The sequence below is a fragment of the Balaenoptera acutorostrata genome, chromosome 7 (assembly GCF_949987535.1).
Source record: "Balaenoptera acutorostrata chromosome 7, mBalAcu1.1, whole genome shotgun sequence".
NCBI lineage: Eukaryota > Metazoa > Chordata > Mammalia > Artiodactyla > Balaenopteridae > Balaenoptera > Balaenoptera acutorostrata.
In genome coordinates, this window is record NC_080070.1 from 76,498,499 (window position 1) to 76,519,353 (window position 20,855).

Genomic DNA, 20,855 nt, shown 5'->3' on the forward strand with positions numbered 1-20,855 from the left:
TAAAAGCATCTTTTCATTGTCTGGTACATTTTGTCTTTTACAGGCGAGATGATCTTTAAGTACAGAACCATGTATTTTACCACCCAGGACACTTTTGAGCATTAAAGAAGATATTACAAAGTAAACATATAATTTTAAAGAATATTAACTTACTGATCAACAAGCTGTTTTTATTAAATTGGTAAACATATTTCTATTCAAATTTTATTTACATATAAAATTATTTCTAAAAATAAAAATAGCATATATCTGTGTATACTGAAACAAAAAATGTTTTTATACTGTTTACCAAAATAATCCTCCAGATTGTACCCAGAATAATATTAAAAATAACATAAGCATTAAAAAATCATTCTGGGGGGAAGGAAAAAAATCATTCTGGGTACATATTCTTTTATTTTTAATCCATTTCTTAGCTGTATCAGTCTCTAGACAGTCATTAGTATCTTTCCAAAGAGTATATGTGGTTCTACTTTTAACTTTTTCATAAAACTGCTATCGATCTTCTTCACATTTACATTTTATTGTTGGCGTATTTGAAACCGACCTTTCTCTGTAAGTCATAATATTTTTCATTTAGAAAATATTTTCTCTCCAAGTGTTGACATACCTGGTAAGGTCAGAGCAAGTGCTGATAAATGAAAGCTACCTGCAATTCTAATTTTTTATATTAAATTGTGAAAATATCTCAGCCCAAAGAGCCTCATGGGTCCTGTTTCATCTCTGTTCACAATGCCTTTCTTAAATATTTTTATAACATTTATCAAACAACTTGTCTCTATTTATAATTCTATTGACTATTCAGACAAATTAAGAGGCTACTGATGTTCTGTTCTAGCAGAGAATATAAATTTATCCAATTAAAATTAGGAGCACCATCAAAATATTCTTTCTACATGTGGAGATATTCCAAAAAACAAGTGGAGAATTTAAAAACTGTATCTTGTAAACCATTTGAGTGTTTATTAATTTATTAGTTCAGTTTCTCCCTTTGCTTTTGTAGGAACACATTTCTACCTCCAAATGTTCAAGCTTTGTTTTTAGTAATTGCAATACGCTAAATGTTTCAAAAGCTGAACTTTTTTGATGCTCTATTTTTGTGTATTAGAGATTGTGCCTTAAAGATTTTCACCATAATCCAACGAAAATGTAGAGGATTAATTTACGAAAAAGTTCTATACCATCACTGAACATTTAGGTTGATTTACAAAGTAGTTCTTCAACAGCTAAAAGTTTCTAAAAGCTAACTGAAGGCAGGGAGGAGAGTGAACACTGCCAAGCTGCATTTTTTTTTCTTTAAATCAATAGCTTCATCACAAAAATTCTGCATTTCAGTTACTGTGTACATATAAAAAACTATATATTTGACAACTACTACTTCCATTTTGATTAGTAGAATACTGCAATTTGGTTGAATGAAATTTTAAAAAAGACCTAAGTACGTATGGAAATTTAGCATCTCAGTATCAGATAAGGGTGGCATCTCAAATCATTACTGAAGTGATGGACATTTTAATAAATAGTGGGTAAAAACTAGGAAACTATTTGGAAAAAAAGATAAAATTAGATCCATATCTCACAAAATACATAAGCATAAACTTATGGAATCTAAGTGTAAAAAAAGAAACAATACAAATACAAGTACACATGGTGAATTCCTCTTTAACGTCAGTGTAGGGAAAAGCTTTTTAACTATGACCCAAAATAGAGAGACAAATAGGAAAATAATCAATAAATTTTACTGCATAAAAAAAATCTACATGGCAAAACCATTATAATCAAAGTCAGGACCACAGGCAAACTGGAAGAAAATATTTGTTACATATACTATAGGTGAAGGACTAATAGCCTTTATGCATATATACTTTTTTAACTCTTAAAAATTGAGGAGATAAGGACCTCTAGAAAAATGAGGAAAAAATACGGAGACAATTCCCAAAAAAGGATATAAAAATAGCTCTCAACTACATGAAAATATATCCAAATTCAGTCATAATTAGAGAAATGCAGATTATAACAATACTGAGATACCATTTCTCACCTATCAGATTCACAAAAATTAAAAAGTATGGTAACACTTGTTGGTGAGTCTGTGGTGAACCAGGCATTCTCATATATTAATTGATAGGACTGAAAACTGATCGAATCCTGCTGGGGGAATTTGGAAATACCTACAAAACTACGTGTACTTATTTTTTAAGTTTTTTTATTGTGATACAATATACATGACAAAATTTATCACTTTAACCATTTTTAAGTATACGATTCAGTACCATAAGTACATTATCATTGTGCAACCATCACCACTCTCCACTTTCAGAACTTTTGTGTCATCCCAGACAGAAACTCTGTACCCTTTAAACAGTAACTCCCCAATCCCTTTCTCCCAAGCCCCTTATAACTTTTACTCTATTTCCTGTCTATGATTTTGACTACTATAAGTACCTTATGTAAGTGAAATCATATAATCTCTTCCCTTTTGTGTATGGTTTATTTCATTAAACATAATGTATCAGAATCTCATTCTTTTTTAAAATTAATTAATTTTTTTTGAATCTTTGAATTTTATTTATTTTTTTATACAGCAGGTTCATCCATTTTATACACATCAGTGTATACATGTCAATCCCAATCTCCCAATTCATCACACCACCATCCCCACCCTACCCCCGCCACTTTCCCCCCTTGGTGTCCATACATTTGTTCTCTACATCTGTGTCTCTTTCTGCCCTGCAAACTGGTTCATCTATACCATTTTTCTAGGTTCCACATATATGCGTTAATGTACGATATTTGTTTTTCTCTTTCTGACTTACTTCACTCTGTATGACAGTCTCTAGATCCATCCACGTCTCAACAAATGATCCAATTTTGTTCCTTTTTATGGCTGAGTAATATTCCACTGTATATATGTACCACAACTTCTTTACCCATTCATCTGTCGATGGGCATTTAGGTTGCTTCCATGACCTGGCTATTGTAAATAGTGCTGCAATGAACATTGGGGTGCATGTGTGTATTTGAATTATGGTTTTCTCTGGGTATATGCCCAGTAGTGGGATTGCTGGATCATATGGTAATTTTATTTTTAGTTTTTTAAGGAACCTCCATACTGTTCTCCATAGTGGTTATATCAATTTACATTCCCACCAACAGTGCAAGAGGGTTCCCTTTCCTCCACACCCTCTCCAGCATATGTTGTTTGTAGATTTTCTGATGATGCCCATTCTAACTGGTGTGAGGTGATACCTCATTGTAGTTTTGATTTGCATTTCTCTAATAATTAGTGATGTTGAGCAGCTTTTCATGTGCTTCTTGGCCATCTGTATGTCTTCTTTGGAGAAATGTCTATTTAGGTCTTCTGTCCATTTTTGGATTGGGTTGTTTGTTTTTTTAATATTGAGCTGCATGAGCTGTTTATATATTTTGGAGATTAATCCTTTGTCCGTTGATTCATTTGCAAATATTTTCTCCCATTCTGAGGGTTGTCTTTTCGTCTTTTTTATGGTTTCCTTTGCTGTGCAAAAGCTTTTAAGTTTCATTAGGTCCCATTTGTTTATTTTTGTTTTTATTTCCATTACTCTAGGAGGTGGACCAAAACAGATCTTGCTGTGATTGATGTCAAAGAGTGTTCTTCCTATGTTTTCTTCTAAGAGTTTTATAGTGTCCGGTCTTACATTTAGGTCTCTAATCCATTTTGAGTTTATTTTTGTGTATGGTGTTAGGGAGTGTTCTAATTTCATTCTTTTACATGTAGCTGTCCAGTTTTCCCAGCACCACTTATTGAAGAGACTGTCTTTTCTCCATTGTATATCCTTGCCTCCTTTGTCATAGATTAGTTGACCATAGGTGTGTTGGTTTATCTCTGGCTTTCCATCTTGTTCCATTGGTCTATGTTTCTGTTTTTGTGCCAGTACCATATTGTCTTGATTACTGTAGCTTTGTAGTATAGTCTGAAGTCAGGAAGTCTGATTCCCCCAGCTCCATTTTTTTTCCTTCAAGACTGCTTTGGCTATTTGGGGTCTTTTGTGTCTCCATACAAATTTTAAGATTTTTTGTTCTAGTTCCGTAAAAAATGCCATTGGTAATTTGATAGGGATTGCATTGAATCTGTAGATTGCTTTGGGTAGTATAGTCATTTTCACAATATTGATTCTTCCAATCCAAGAACATGGTATATCTCTCCATCTGTTAGTATCATCTTTAATTTCTTTCATCAGTGTCTTATAGTTTTCTGCATACAGGTCTTTTGTCTCCCTGGGTAGGTTTATTCCTAGTTATATTATTTTTTTGTTGCAATGGTAAATGGGAGTGTTTCCTTAATTTCTCTTTCAGATTTTTCATCATTAGTGTATAGGAATGCAAGAGATTTCTGTGCATTAATTTTGTATCCTGCAACTTTACCAAATTCGTTGATTAGCTCTAGTAGTTTTCTGGTGGCATTTTTAGGATTCTCTATGTATAGTATCATGTCATCTGCAAACAGTGACAGTTTTACTTCTTCTTTTCCAATTTGTATTCTTTTATTTCTTTTTCTTCTCTGACTGCCGTGGCTAGGACTTCCAAAACTATGTTGAATAATAGTGGCGAGAGTGGACATCCTTCTCTTGTTCCTGATCTTACAGGGAATGCTTTCAGTTTTTCACCATTGAGAATGATGTTTGCTGTGGGTTTGTCATATATGGCCTTTATTTTGTTGAGGTAGGTTCCCTCTATGCCCACTTTCTGGAGAGTTTTTATCATAAATGGTGTTGAATTTTGTCAAAAGATTTTTCTGCATCTATTGAGACGATCATATGGTTTTTCTTCTTCAGTTTGTTAATATGGTTTATCACATTGATTGATTTGCATATATTGAAGAATCCTTGCATCCCTGGGATAAATCCCACTTGATCATGGTGTATGATCCTTTTAATGTGTTGTTGCATTCTGTATGCTAGTATTTTGTTGAGGATTTTTGCATCTATATTTATGAGTGATATTCGTCTGTAATTTTCTGTTTTTGTAGTGTCTTTGTCTGGTTTTGGTATCAGGGTGATGGTGGCCTCGTAGAATGAGTTTGGAGTTTTCCTTTCTCTGCAATTTTTTGGAAGAGTTTGAGAAGGATGGTTGTTAGCTCTTCTCTAAATGTTTGATAGAATTCACCTGTGAAGCCATCTGGTCCTGGACTTTTGTTTGTTGGAAGATTTAAAATCACAGTTTCAATTTCATTACTTGTGACTGATCTGTTCATAGTTTCTATTTCTTCCTGGTTCAGTCTTGGAAGTTTATACCTTTCTAAGAATTTGTCCATTTCTTCCAGGTTGTCCATTTTATTGGCATAGAGTTGCTTGTAGTAGTCTCTTAGGATGCTTTGTATTTCTGCGGTGTCTGTTGTAACTTCTCCTTTATCATTTCTAAATTTATTGAGTCCTCCCCCTCTTTTTCTTGATGAGTCTGGCTAATGGTTTATCAATTTTATCTTCTCAAAGAACCAGCTTTTAGTTTTATTGATCTTTGCTATTGCTTTCTTTGTTTCTATTTCATTTATTTCTGCTCTGATCTTTATTACTTCTTTCCTTCTGCTAACTTGGTTTTGTTTGTTCATCTTTCTCTAGTTCCTCTAGGTGTAAGGTTAGATTGTTTATTTGAGATTTTTCTTGTTTCTTGAGGTAGGCTTCTATAGCTATAAACTTCCCTCTTAGAACTGCTTTTGCTGCATCCCATAGGTTTTGGATCATTGTGTTTTCGTTGTCATTTGTCTCTAGCTATTTTTTGATTTCCTCTTTGATTTCTTCAGTGATCTCTTGGTTATTTAGTAATGTATTGTTTAGCCTTCATATGTTTGTGTTTTTTATGTTTTTTCCCCTGTAATTCATTTCTAATCTCATAACGTTGTGGTCAGAAAAGATACTTGATATGCTTTCAATTTTCTTAAATTTACCGAGGCTTGATTTGTGACCCAAGATGTGATCTGTCCGGGAGAATGTTCCGTGCGCACTGGAGAAGAAAGTGTAATCTTCTGTTTTTGGATGGAATGTCCTATAGATATCAATTAAATCTATCTGGTCTATTGTGTCATTTAAAGCTTCTGTTTCCTTATTTATTTTCATTTTGGATGATCTGTCCATTGGTGTAAGTGAGGTGTTAAAGTCCCCCACTATTACTGTGTTACTGTCAATTTCCTCTTTTATAGCTGTTAGCAGTTGCCTTATGTATTGAGGTGTTCCTATGTTGGGTGCATATATATTTATAATTGTTATATCTTCTTCTTGGATTGATCCCTTGATCATTATGTAGTGTCCTTCCTTGTCTCTTGTAACATTCTTTATTTTAAAGTCTATTTTATCTGATATGAGTATTGCTACTCCAGCTTTCTTTTGATTTCCATTTGCATGGAATATCTTCTTCCATCCCCGCACTTTCAGTCTGTATTTGTCCGTAGGTCAGAAGTGAGTCTCTTGTAGACAGCACATATATGGGTCTTGTTTTTGTATCCATTCAGCAAGCCTGTGTCTTTTGGTTGGAGCATTTAATCCATTCACATTTAAGGTAATTATTGATATGTATGATCCTATTACCATTTTCTTAATTGTTTTGGGTTTGTTTTTTTAGGTCCTTTTCTCCTCTTGTCTTTCCCACTAAGGGAAGTTCCTTTAGCATTTGTTGTAAAGCTGGTTTGGTGGTGCTGAATTCTCTTAGCTTTTGCTTGCCTGTAAAGCTTTTGATTTCTCCATTGAATCTGAATGAGATCCTTGCTGGGTAGAGTAATCTTGGTTGTAGGTTCTTCCCTTTCATCACTTTAAGTATATCATGCCACTCCCTTCTGGCTTGTAGAGTTTCTGCTAAGAAATCAGCTGTTAACCTTATGGGAGTTCCCTTGTGTGTTATTTGTCGTTTTTCCCTTGCTGCTTTCAATAATTTTTCTTTGTCTTTAATTTTTGCCAATTTGATTACTATGTGTCTTGGCGTGTTTCTCCTTGGATTTATCCTGTATGGGACTCTCTGCACTTCCTGGACTTGGGTGGCTATTTCCTTTCCCATGTTAGGGAAGTTTTCAACTATAATCTCTTCAAATATTTTCTCGGGTCCTTTCTCTCTCTCTTCTTCTTCTGGGACCCCAATAATGCGAATGCTGTTGCGTTTAATGTTGTCCCAGAGGTCTCTTAGGTTGTCTTCATTTCTTTTCATTCTTTTTTCTTTATTCTGTTCTGCACCAGTGAATTCCACCATTCTGTCTTCCAGGTCACTTATCCGTTCTTCTGCCTCAGTTATCCTGCTATTGATACCTTCTAGTGTAGTTTTCATTTCAGTTATTGCATTGTTCATCTCTGTTTGTTTGTTAATTCCTCTAGGTCTTTGTTAAACATTTCTTGCGTCTTCTCGATCTTTGCCTCCATTCTTTTTCTGAGGACCTGGATCACCTGCACTATCATTATTCTGAATTCTTTTTCTGGAAGATTGCCTATCTCCACTTCATTTAGTTGTTTTTCTGGGGTTTTACCTTGTTCCTTCATCTGGTGCATAGCCCAGCCCTCTGCCTTTTCATCTTGTCTATATCTCTGTGAATGTGTTTTTTGTTCCCTGCTTGTTGAAGAAGGACGTTGCAGAGCCTTCCTGGTGGGAGGTGCGGGTGAGGTCAGCTGCACGGCGTGGTCTCAAATTAGTTTTTAAATGTTAAAGATTCAATACGATTGAAATAAGTTGGTCTAAAGGGAAATTTAGTTCTTCACTCATGATTTTACTTATGAATTCTTTTCCTGTACTGGTACTTTATCCACAAATTTATATATTTCAAAACAATAGCTGCTAATGTTGGAGGGTCTCCAGCAGAGGCAGGGGGTGGCTCTGTCTCACCGTGAGGACAAGGACACTGGCAGCAGAAGTTCTGGGAAGTACTCCTTGCGTGAGCCCTCCCAGAGTCTGCCTCATTCTTTTTTATGGCTGAATACTATTCCATTGTATGTGCATACCACATTTTGTTTGTCCATTCATCTGTTGATGGATACTTGGGTTGCTTTCACCTTTTGACTATTGTGAATAATGTTGTTATGAAAACAGGTGTCCAAGTACCTTTTTGGGTCCTGTTTGCAACTCTTTTGGAGTGGATCTGCTAGGTCTAGAGGAATTGTATGTTCAGCTTTTCGAGGAACTTCCAAACTATTTTCCACAGCTATCTTTTGACCCAGCAATTCTAATTCTACTTTTAGGAATCTACCTTGAAGACACACATCCAACAAAACAAAAATATATAGGCACAAGGTTACTTGCTGCAATACCGTTTGTAACTGACAATATGAGAAACAACTTTAACGTTCACATGTAGGAGAGTGGGTTGAATAAACATAGTACATCTACTCAATGGAATAATATACAACTGTAAAAAAGAGGAAGATCTCTGTGAGTTGATATGGTATAATTTCCAGGATATATTAAGTATAAAAAACTAAGTTCAAAAGCCTATTTATAGTATGCTACCTTTCACATGAGAAAGAAGGATATAAGAAAATATATGTATATCTGCTTACTTGTGAAAGAGAAACATAGGACTGATAAAACCAGAAATTAAACCCTGTAGGTTACTACAGAGAATGGGTGGGAATGGACCGGAAAAAATGGGAGAATGGGAATGAGGTAGCGGGAATGGGGAGAAAGCAACTTTTCTCTGAGTATATGTTTTTTACAGCTCTGACTCAGAACCAAAGTAATATTTCACAAACTGCAAAATGCATATATGTGGAATATAGAAAATGGTACAGATGAACCTATTTGCAGGGCAGGAATAGAAACAAAGACATAGAGCATGGACATGTGGACAAAGGGTGGGAAGGGGAGGGTGGGATGAACTGGGAGATTGGGAAGGGATGGGATATATGTATACATATAGCTGATTCACTTCACTGTACAGCAGAAACTAACACAACATTGTAAAGCAATTATACTCCAATAAAAAAATATATATATATAAAAAAATCAGTCAGAACATGGAGGGAACCTGAAATGGAATACAAACAGTAATACGAACCTAAATGTATAACAAATGAATAATATAAGTATATTGAAGGGGTGAGGAAAAAAGGAACTAACCTAAGTAAATTTGGAAGACATGATTTTGACCTCATACTGTAAGGCTAAAAGCTAAAGATACCGTATACAGATGCCCTTGCTAGTAAATTTGTTTCTAACAGGGATGTGGGCTAGCTATTCTGAAACTATTTTATGTATATACTAGAATTGAACAAATAAGAACATACAGATAAAATGAGCCAGGTTTCTCACTGTCAGAAAGATGGTACAAATAAGGAAAGGGGAAAGACAATTTCAAAAGAATGACCCCTATGGTATTGGATTAGTGTCAAAAGTATCACTATAAACTCATCTGTGTGTGTATGTGTGTGTGTGTGAGTGTGTGTGTGTGTGTGTGTGTGTGTGTATAGATAGATAAATACAAAAATATAGATATATGTATGGATTAGTATACATACACAGCGTTCCTTGTCTGCTGGGACAGCCTAGAAACAATGATACCTTAGTAGCCATGAGCACATCTAGTGCTCAGATTCTGTTTCCTAAATACCATTCTCAAATTAAAGAACCAGGCTCCTTGGAGAAGTGGTTGATTCCAGGAGTAGGCAAAATACAAGATGAGCCTGGAACATCTTGGTATGCCAGAATACACAGAAATGCTCATGAAAGGATGGGGCCATGTCAACAGAACATTGAACCCACCTGAAAGAGATCCCAGTGGCCAAAGCTGGAATAATTTTGAGCAAGAAAAGAAATAAAGATAGCATTGGATTATAATCTATAGAATAAAATAAATATCAGTGAGTCTACACTGATATAAACAATTTAGTAAACAAACAGGGTAGAAGAGACAACATTTCCTTACAGAAGAAATTTAATTAATAAGTGTAAAAGGAATGGGGGAATAAGGAAAAAACTCCACAGAAACAATAATTGTTGTGGGTATTAATGGATGCTAAAATTAGTAGGTGAAAGTTTAAGAAGAAACAGGATATTTACATAGTCTTAAAATTTCTCCCCAAATATATTTATTGATGATAAATGGGAAAACAGTAATTTTACTGTGGAGAAGCTAGGAGATACCACCTTAACCAGCAATTAAGGTTAACATCTCTAGTAATAAGACATGGACATCATGTACTCCCTGATGCTATGCAGAAAGGGCCCAATATCACTTTCACAGTATTCCTGCTAAAAATGCCTAACCTCATCTAAGCATGGGAAGGCATCAGATAAACCCAGATTTGTAGAAGAGGCACATTGTGCAAAATAGTACTCTTCAAAAGTGACAAGGCCACAAAAGTCAAGGGAAAGACTGAGAAACTGTCCCAGACTGGAGGAGATTAAAGAGAAACAACAACTAAATCCAACGTGGGATCTTAGACTGGGTCCTGGAACAGAAGAGTATGTTAGTGAAAATTCAAATAAGGTGAGTAGCTTTAGTTTACAGTATTGTGCTAATATTTAATTTCCTTACATAACCTACTGTGGTTGTGGAAGAGGTTCAATTCGGGAGACCGAGTGAAGGACATACAGGAATTCTCTGTACAATTCTGCAACTTTTCTACAAGTGTAAAACTATTTCAAAAGAAAAAGGGGTTTTGTTTTTTAAAACCTTGCTGGACCTGAGGTTCCTTATCAAAAAAACGAGTGGTTTGCACCTTCTGTTTTCTAAGCTCTATTTTGGATGTGAAATCATGAATCACCAATCACCACGCTAAACAAACATCACCCTTCTTCCGTCAACATGTGCTTGAGCAATAACGATCATCTTGATTTACTAAAAAAGTATTTTGTTTCTGATGAAGGAAGCACTCCAGTGTACATACATTACTTTGAAGTAGTTGCTGGGGTGTTTCTTTAAGAAATGAACCAGATCCCTCCTAAAGGCTGGCCATTTTCTTACCTCAGCTCAAGTCAATGTTGGAAGATTGAATAAGACCAGAAATTAATCACTGAACAATTCAATCAGTTAGTCACATCCTACGGCACTATCCATTTTCATATCAACAGCCACCAGGTATTGAGAATCTGCCCTGAACAGGGTACATCACCAGGCTGTATATAAGAAGACCTCTAATCCCTTAGAGGCACGCAGTTGGAACTTGTTACTGACTCCATTTCTTCCAGACAAGGACCAAGGGGCTCAGAGAGATCAAGCAAGGCGAAAAAAGGGTACAAAGCGTAAGATCTTTCCACCCCACTATTCTAGACACAAACAAGCTGAAGAAAACGTTAACAGCAGCAACCCAAAAAGAAGTCAATTCCTCACTCCACATTTTTATCTCAGTCATAATAATGGGGAGAGAAATAATGAAAATACAGCTCAGGTTTCTCACCCCTCTTTTTTTAAACCAAAACTTTGTTAAACTTGGGAGGTAGGGCACGAAGAGAGAAAAAGAGGGAAAGAGAGAGGCAGGGAGGGAGGGAGGAGGGGTAAACTTGCCAGCTTCGTTAATAACATAGATAAAAGCGCATGGCCCCTGGAATTACCAAATACATACATAGTCAAATAAATAAAACGATTTTCCCAAGAGCACCATTCATATTGTACCATAGAAGAAAATACTCTCTTCCTTATTCATCTTTTTCCTATTTGTCTATTGGGGGAGGGAGGGTTCTCCTAGAAAGACAGCAAAAAATCTTTCTTCGGTCCCTTAGCCCTAATTGATGGGCTGTTTTTATACAACAGTGCCATCTACTGGAATGACTCAGAATTACAGGACACTATAGAAATTATCAGTCTGTTTTCTGCTTCACTTTTAAAACAAGCTTAAAAAGTTAAGATCTCCATTCTCCATTACTGTTACCCACGGCTCCATCTTATTAACAAATACGTCGGTAGGGGGCAAAGCCCTAATCAAATCCTGGGTGTGCACTAAAACCACACAACAGCCTACAAATGTTACTCAAGGATTTCATATTGGAACAAATAGAAACAGACGCGCATCTGGGAGTCTGAGTTTCTTTTTCTTTTGAAATTGAAAATAAATTATTGCCAAGAAATTGTTATTTGTAGAAAGATAAGAACATTTAGAGAGGCCGAAGGGCTACATAGCCACCATAATTCTTCTGGTAACTAATAGCTTACCCTTTAGATTTCTTTAGGCGTTTATTATTTACAATTGTAGTATCATACTGTATGTTGTCCTATAAACTCTTCCTTCCATTAGCAATAGTAATAACATTATAATTATTATTTATATTCACCATTGTCCCAAAAATGTTAATTCTTATGGTTTAAGGTCAATGCACATCACTATTACATTTCAGTTCATTTGGACAACAGGGTCTCAGGACATCTTTAAGTGAGGACTTGATTCTCCCATAGGTGTTTATCTGTTTAATCAGCCCTAAAACATCTTCTATTAATAAGATGGCAAGAAAGTAAATACTTCTCCCCTTTCTAGGTCCCCCCTGTTTCAGACTCCTTCACATGGAAGAGGGGAAGTGGGGAGGCTGAATCACAAAACAGAAAATAAATGAAAAGACCAGTTTCAAAAAGTTTCTGAACCATGAGTCCTCAGGGGTTCCTCAAGTATTTAGCAACTGTAGGGAAGGAGTACATTGTAAAAGACTAATTCCAATTTTTAAGAGGAACATGGAGGTCTCTGGAATTATCTTGAGTGGCTCTGCTTTTCATAAAGAAATTTATAAGCCACAAACCATTGAATGATTTCCTCCAAAATTATTCAAAGTTCTAAAAAGAGCAGTATTATTACCAGTTAGGCGTTATTAAAGCAAAGATCCTCAGTGCCTATGGGTTCAATTGGTTAGCGGTGCCCTTTCCTCTACGTGTTTGCTTGATCTGGGTATGGAGTATATGTGCCTATTTTGTAGAACTTTGAAGATAATTTCATTTTTTAAAGGCTGCTATAGGTGTATGGTTGTTCTATATCTACTTCTTTGACACATTTTGGCTCGTATTAATGATTTACTTGATTCTGAGGCCCTGTTCAGGAATACAACCCCCAACTAGAATACCATTCCTTTGGGAGAATATGCAACACTTAGCAATGATTTACTTCACAAAGTGGTTTCCAGGAGACCATTGTGGAAATAAAAAGTAGTGTGTCTGTACTTGATTTTGGAGTTGCCAACTAAAAATTGGCACTTGCCATCTGTTTCTACTAGAATGAAGTCATCAGCTGCTGCAGTCACTGACCTTCAACACACTCTGAAAAGAGTTCAGGGTGTGAGATCACGAATGAGGCACTCTGTGCTCTGGGAAAAACTGACAGAACAGGCCTTCAGATAGTTAGACATTTTCAGGAGAAAATTTTATGAACCCAATTTCTTGCATCTTCTCGTACCTAGAAAAGCACTACAATCATTAACAGAAACAACTGCTCCTCGTGACCAGCAGCAACCTTCTGCCCAAATGTGTGCTTGACTGCACGTAGCCCCTTCACCAGAATCACACATAGACCGCCCTCCTCCACTACCTACCTCCTCGGAGCTCCCTGAGAGGCTGTCTCCCAGCTAGAGTCCTCATTTTGCCCCGCAAGCGTCACGTTTTTTTTTCAGTCGTTAGAGTTCTGTGAAGACAAACATGATTCGTCATATATTACAGAAGGCAAATGAAGTCTCGGAGCAAGAGGGACTTTGTCTCACAAGAAACAGAGCAGAGACTACCCCCCTCCATCTTCCTTCCACAGTACATTTTTCTTTTTTTAAAAAAATTAATTAATTAATTAATTTATGGCTGTGTTGGGTCTTCGTTTGTGTGCGAGGGCTTTCTCTAGTTGTGGCGAGCGGGGGCCACTCTTCATCGCGGTGCGCGGGCCTCTCACTATCGTGGCCTCTCTTGTTGCAGAGCACAGGCTCCAGAGGCGCAGGCTCAGCAATTGTGGCTCACGGGCCTAGCTGCTCCGCGGCATGTGGGATCTTCCCAGACCAGGGCTCGAACCCGTGTCACCTGCACTGGCAGGCAGATTCTCAACCACTGCGCCACCAGGGAAGCCCGCATTTTTCTTAAGTTATATTCTTGGCCTGTCCTCGACCAGGGTAATAGTCAAGGGTGTGGACCTGCATGCCTGGGTTTGAGTCTGTTGAAAGTCTGTGCTTTCCTTAACGGTGCATTAGGCAAGTTGATCCCTCTGTACTCAGTGCTCTTATCAGTAAGAAGGGATGATGACAATAATGGTACATAATCTCATAGAATTGTTATGATGATGAAATAAACTAATGTAGTATTTAGAACAGTGCCTGGCAGATAAAAAAAAATCCCTCAATAAATATTAGCTATCATTATCTACATGGTCAATAAAATCATATACTAATAGTTATTTCAAGTACTCAAAAACATCAGCAAAGGCATTAACACAATTTAAATGACATTCATCAAGTCAGCAATTTCCATTTGATGGGTTCCTACCGTATGCCAGACACATTACAGATTTTCTCTTATTTGCTCTTTTATCCCTGTTTTAGACATGGCAAACCAGAGTCTCAGAAAAATTAAGTGACTTTCTTAAGCCCATACAGCCACCAAGTGACAAAGCCTGGCTGAAACTCCAGGCTCCCCCACTGCTAAAGCCTGCAGACGTTCCAGCCATAAGCTAGATGACAACACAGCAAAGTGAAGTTAACCTTGTTGCATTGTTTATCTCATACAAGAACAACAGTTTGGCTCAGAGTTCAAAAGACGCACTTCTGATTGTGATGTACCACAAATTTCTTTTTAAACTATAGCTCATTTTAAGCTATGTCATTCTCTGAGTGTTTGTGTTTGAGCGGACCCAGTGCCAGACCTTGTGCCAGGGCCTAGAGAGTCCATGGTGAACAAGACACAGTCCCTGAGTTCAAGTTGCTCACAGGCTTGGGAGAAGGGGGGAGTCAGACCACTAATGGGAAATTGTAGTGCAGAATGGAAAGGGTTCCCAAGTACTGTAGACTAAGATGCTAGGGGGATATATTTCTTAGGAGGGGCACCAGCCCAGCCTTGTGGGGTAAACGGTGGGTGGGGAACATCAACAATTTTTCTGGAGGAATGGATAGATGAGCTAATACTCTCCCTATCCCATCAGGTTGAAAATAGCACCAGCTAGCACATGATCATGACCTGATCATCATGAGGCATGCACCTAAGACCCGTTATCTCATTTAATCCTCACTACGATTCTCTAGGGGTAGTACTATTATTCCCATTTTGCAGGTGAGAAAATTGATGCTTTGAGAAACTGAGTAAGTTGTCTAATGTCACCCAGCTGGTAAGTGGTGTGCCCAGGATTTAAACCTGGTCAGTCTGACCAATATGCCCCGGCCATTAACCACTCCATTGGACTGCCTCCATGCTTACATTGTTTTATTGTGTTTGGTGTAGATGAATCTGAATTATAACTTTGCCTTCATACACATCTGTAGATTGCTGTTTCACTTGTTTCAACAAGCATTATTCCATAAATAAACAACTCTCATTCAAAAAGAAAAGTTCTTACTCATAACTATTATGTCAATAGGCTGAACCCAGTGCACTGCCTTTTCCTAATGCTTACAAAGGTACACAGTTCTTGCATCGTTTCCCATGCAGCACAATAGGCTGGTAAACTTGGGGAAGGATCCTTCAGGTTTGAATTGACTTGGTGGATCCAGATCTCCAGTTTTCTATTCTAAGTTCTGTTTGATGGATTTGCAGCTTTTCATTTGGAAGGTTGTACAAGGCAACACAAGGTTATGGGAAAACAGACTGGTCTAACCTTGGTCTGATTCCTTGAGAAATCTGCAAAAAGGAGGTAAGTTACTTAAGGCCCTCATGATGTCCTCTTACGTCAGCATGAATCAAGACCAACCAGATGAACAGCTATCCAAAAAGGAGGACGCTGGAATATTTAGCAAGATGTGATTAGCTGGAAGGTAGAATATGAGCAAAGCATGATAAGTGCAGCATTCAATAACCAGCCAACTGCTCTGGCCACATTCTCTTCTGGGGCATAATTGTGGGCAAGGTCTGGCCCCTGACTCCCTTCCTTCTGTCATCTCCTTCAACCTCCCCTTCTCCCCCTCCCCTCCCCCCATCTCAAAACATCACCACCACTTGCAATCCGTCCACAACAAGGCTCTTGCAGCTCCCCATACACAAGTCAGGCTCTTTCTGACCTCCCAGCTACTACACAAGTATTTGCCTCTCGCTCTTTCCCTGGCATGTCCTTCTGCATATGTCCTTGACCTCTGGCTTGTCACTCTTTCCTCAAGGTTAATTCCCATTCAGATCCTCTCCAGAGATTCCTTTGAGTCCTCATTAAAAGAATCAGGAGCTTTCTCTTTGGACTTTCCACTGAGCCCTCTGAAAGCCTTTATTCCTTTCCTGATACCACTGCTCTAATTCCTTGCTGCAGGTCTGCTTCCCTGATGAACCATGCAGACTGGAGGGCAAGAATCATATTCTGTTCATCTTGAACTCACTTCATTTTGAAGAGTGCCTACTACAGGTTGGGTACTCAACAATCGAATGGATGGATGGATGGATGGTATTAACTTGAATCAAGGACTCATCACACACTCTCGAAACAACTCAGGAAGGAAACTCCTCAGGAAAAGCACCATCAATTGCTCAAGAATTAAGGATAAAGGAATTTCCAGCTTCAAGAAGAAAACATTTAAGAAGGAGTCCATACTTACAGGAAACTTTGGCCCAGTGATTCCCCACCCACACCCAGTTCAGGCCAGTTGTTATATCTCACTGATGCAGACTAAAAATAGAAAAAAATATGAGGAGCATTTAAATACCATTTGCAGCTGTCCTAGAAGTAACAAGGCCACCTTAAATAGGCAAAACAACAACAATAACTTAAAGAGAAAATGGCAGATATTCAAGATTTAAAAATGATGGTGGGCTCTGGATATGGCAAAAGAAAAATGGACCATTCTACTCTGTCAGCTTCTGAATTCTAGTCCTTCCCGTGACGGACAAGAGCTGAGAGGCCAAAGGGGTTCTCAATGCTCTACATTTGTGTTGCTGGTGTTTTCTCTTAAATGAGAAAAAAAGAAAAGGCACTTCTCTCCCTGCTTAAGATCTTCAGCAAGACTGCATTTAAGACTGTGAGGGAGTGAGGCTGTCGACCCTGCTATTTCCTTACCATTTCAACCGTGTTTGTGAAGCAGTACTCAGGCCACAGAAAAAAACAGACCAGGATGGTGTCTATCAGGCAGACTCCACGATAACTTCCCCCACTTCTAGTAACTCTTGTTCACATACAGAGGACTTTGTGTCTTTAAATTCTACCAGTCTCTGCTGGTGGTGCCTTCACCACTTGCTCCTGGGGACAAGATTACTGCAAATGTGCACGATTTATCCACAATATACGGTATCGTGTGAAGCTTGCTTTTATTGCCTTCAGCCTTTTCTTTCTTACAATTTATTTTAATACGTTTGGAATTATTATCCCAAACATTAGCCAGCTGGCCCGCTGGGGTTTCCTTTGCTGGATTCCAGGTCTCTCTTTTTCTAACCCTCTCTTCATGGATAATCCACTCTAATGCTTCTTGGCTATTGAGGGGGTTTTGCTATTACTACCTGTTGATTAGAAATTCACTTCGTCCTGTGTAGGTGGTTCTAATTTATTTGAGTCAGCTGAGGTCAGAGTTTAGTCATGAGATTTTCTTTCTTCTTTCCAGATTTCTGGATGCTTACTTGTCTTTTCAATTTGTTTTTTATCCTGAGCTACAATTCAGGTGGTCTTTGAAAACAGCCTCTAAGAATCCCCCTCTTCCTCCCCATCCCCCAAAAAAAGAAAAAAGAAGAAAAAAATAACAGTATGAAAGGAGAAGAAAGCTGTATGGTAAGATCTGAGAAACAGAAGGGCTTTTATTTCAGCTGTTCAGATACCAGGTATATATGGCTTTTGTCTTGCCAACCACTGGGCCTTCAGCGTCCTTGCTGAGGGCTGCCTTGGTGAGTGTTGGAGAGTTTGTCCCTCAGACATTATGAGTGGAGTCCAGGAGGAGAACAGGCCACAGACCGTGCTTTCAATCATCAGAGGTCACCAGGATGCAAAGGGTCAGGAGAACCGAGCAGGATCCTGATACCCTGCTGTCCCCTTTGAGTCCCTGCAGTTGGGTCACACGGTAGTCAGTCAAGCTGGGTGTGACGTGGCGAGAGCACCAAAGCTGAGTGTTCCTAACGGGGGTTGCCCACCCCTGCTGAGACTTCAGTGCAGCGGACTTTCTCCAGGATCCTCTGGGGAAAACACAAAATGAATCGTGCTTCCCAACACCGGTTTCAGGAAGAGGTGCCAGGGTCTCTCTAATCAGTGCATTTCTGTATTGAAGAATCTGTAGTCTGTATAGGTCCTAAGGTGTCCGCAATTTACAACAGGATAACCACTGGCTACATTTCACTTGAAAATCTAAAGAGTTTTCTAAAATTATTATTATACGTTTCGGAATAACACTCTCTGCCCCCATTCTTGATATCCCCACACTGGGCAAGGAGTTCTTTTAATCTGTCTATAGCTACAGTTTGAAAGTTTTAAGGTTTGTGTGGATACATCATCAGGGATTCTGTTATTTATATCTGGCTATTCTCTCAATCTGGCATAGTGCTTCGTGCTTAGTAGGTAATTAATAAAAAGAGGGAAGAAGTGAAGGAAAGAGAGAAAGCAGGAGGGGGAAGGAGGAGGAGAGGAGAGAGAGGAAGGGGAAGAGGGGGAAGAAAGAGAAAGGGAGGGAAGGAATAATATGTGCTCATTACAGAGACTTGGAAAACGTAAAAAGGTACAAAAAAGAAAACAATTTCTCAAAATCCCACCGAGAAATAACGTTTGTTAATGGTTTGTTCTCTGTACTCTTCCAGACATTTTCTGTGTTTACTTTTCTGTTTCATTGTTTACAAAGTTCAGATCACACCGATATGTATTCAACTTTGTTTCCTGCCTTTTAAACTCACCTTTTACTGCCAGTGCTTTCACAAGTTCAAACTGTTGAAAGTAACATTTTTAATGGCTAGATACTATTTTACTCTTTGAATATATTGCAATACCATTGCTTCTTGAACCATTTTCCTACTGTAAGTTCCTGGTTATTTTCATATACTGTTTGAAATAGATATTCTTCTCCTCTGAGGTGTTACTCTTTCAGTGATTTTTCAAAAGGTAGTAGTAACATGTATGGAACTTATTTAGCACTTGAAATTATATTGTATTTAGTATAAAATGTCACATTGCTTACAAACCAGAATTGGTTCAATATTCAAATATACTCATACAAATGAGGCTATTACCTGCCCGGGAAATACAAAGTTTAATACACATTTTGAAAATAAGAGGTTTTATGTTTGAACATTGGATATTCTATTGGTTATTGGTCATTCGGAGCCACAACTTTCATTCTACCACCCCACTATGTGATACTTGTGATTATGATTATAATATGACTTTGACAGAACTCATCAAAAATCAGTGTACTGTATATTTCCCATAAATAGTTATACTGTCAAAAATCTTTACTGATGCTATGACTCTCCAAATACAGACCTCTTACCTTTAGTACTTCACATTCAATTCTTTTTGGTGGCTTGGCCACCTAACTGCTTTGGCAAATTTTTTAGTTAAAAGGTTAAAATTAAAATAATTTTGAAGATCACTCTATTTAATATTGATTTTCCTGAGTTGCCTCCTCTTTCCTAGTGAGGCTTTTAACAAATTACTAACAAATACCATGTATCAATAGGTGTATGTCATAAAGATAAGCAGCATGATACACAAAGCTAGTCCTGAAACCGTGTACAAGCCCCTGTGTCTTTGTCTTTTGAAGTGAAAGGCTGACTCAAGAGTTAAAGATTAGGAAACGTGAAGATGGAGAAACAAAGAATAGCTGTTGGGCTGGGGAACTGGTAACAATTTATACTATAAATCTGCATAGCCGAATCACCGAATTCCCAGTTCCCTGAAAGCTATAGATAAAGGCCTGACACACATTCCTAAGTTGTTTTTACAGGAAGCAGAGCCCACCAGATGAAAACTGCTGACCACAAGAACGTAGATCCTAGACTGGCTGAAACCAGGAGGTTGATGATGCTTGAAACGTCACCTTGATGCCAACCAATCTGAGACTGTGCACGAGCTGATCACGCCCTGCTCCCTGGACCCTGTAAGACTCCTCGCTACCCCCTCAGGGGTGGGACACACAGTCTAGAGGGCTTTATCCCTCTGTGGCCCCCTTTGCCTGGCAAAGCAATAAAGCTATATTCTTTTCTACTTCACCTAAAACTCTGTCTCCACATTTCTATTCAGCACCAGTGAACAGAGGCTGAGTTTTGGCAACAGTCTTAAAATTAATTAAGCAAATTATACTTTCTAAAAACTACTAAGGTAATTGATCTTCGAAGATTTTTCTCGGGAAACTTAAGTTTACCTCTCCCACAACAAGGATGGGCCAATAGTTCAGAAGAGACATTGACCAGTTTGCTTGCATTTTAATTTTAAATTTCTTGGCACAAATATGCCTTGTTATAATGTGTTTGATAAGGAACTATCAACCTGCCTTGCAGTCACTCTCTCTCCAGGTGTTCTCTCCCGAGAGACTCGGGGGAATGGAACAGAGAATAGTTGGATACGGAGAAGAGGAGAGAAGATTGAGCCGCCCTGAAGACCTCACTCCTTTGGGAAAGGGCCCAAGAAAGCCTTCCATGTGTGGTTGCACCTTACTTCCGTGACTCTACCTCTCTCATTTTACTGTGATTCTCTACTGAGAGGAATGAATGTTTTCCACTCTGATGACCCCTCCATGTTAAGACTCTGCTGTTTTTATCCCTGTGTCCCCAAAGCCTAGCAGAACACCAGGCGTGCTGAGCACCCCATTTTAATATTTGTCCTAAGAAGCAACAGGGGAACAAAGAGGACTCTAACTTA

At 38.1% G+C, this 20,855-nt stretch overlaps 1 protein-coding gene across 1 annotated transcript in view; it reads right to left on the reverse strand.

The window, feature by feature from the left end:
- The window catches only part of CDCA7L (cell division cycle associated 7 like), a 219,171-nt gene that overhangs the window by 101,391 nt on the left and 96,925 nt on the right, over positions 1 to 20,855 (reverse strand). The window contains exon 2 of the mRNA XM_007183925.3: positions 13,456 to 13,544. The gene's annotated coding sequence lies outside the window, so the exon portion shown is untranslated. The remainder of the gene's footprint in view (positions 1 to 13,455; positions 13,545 to 20,855) is intronic.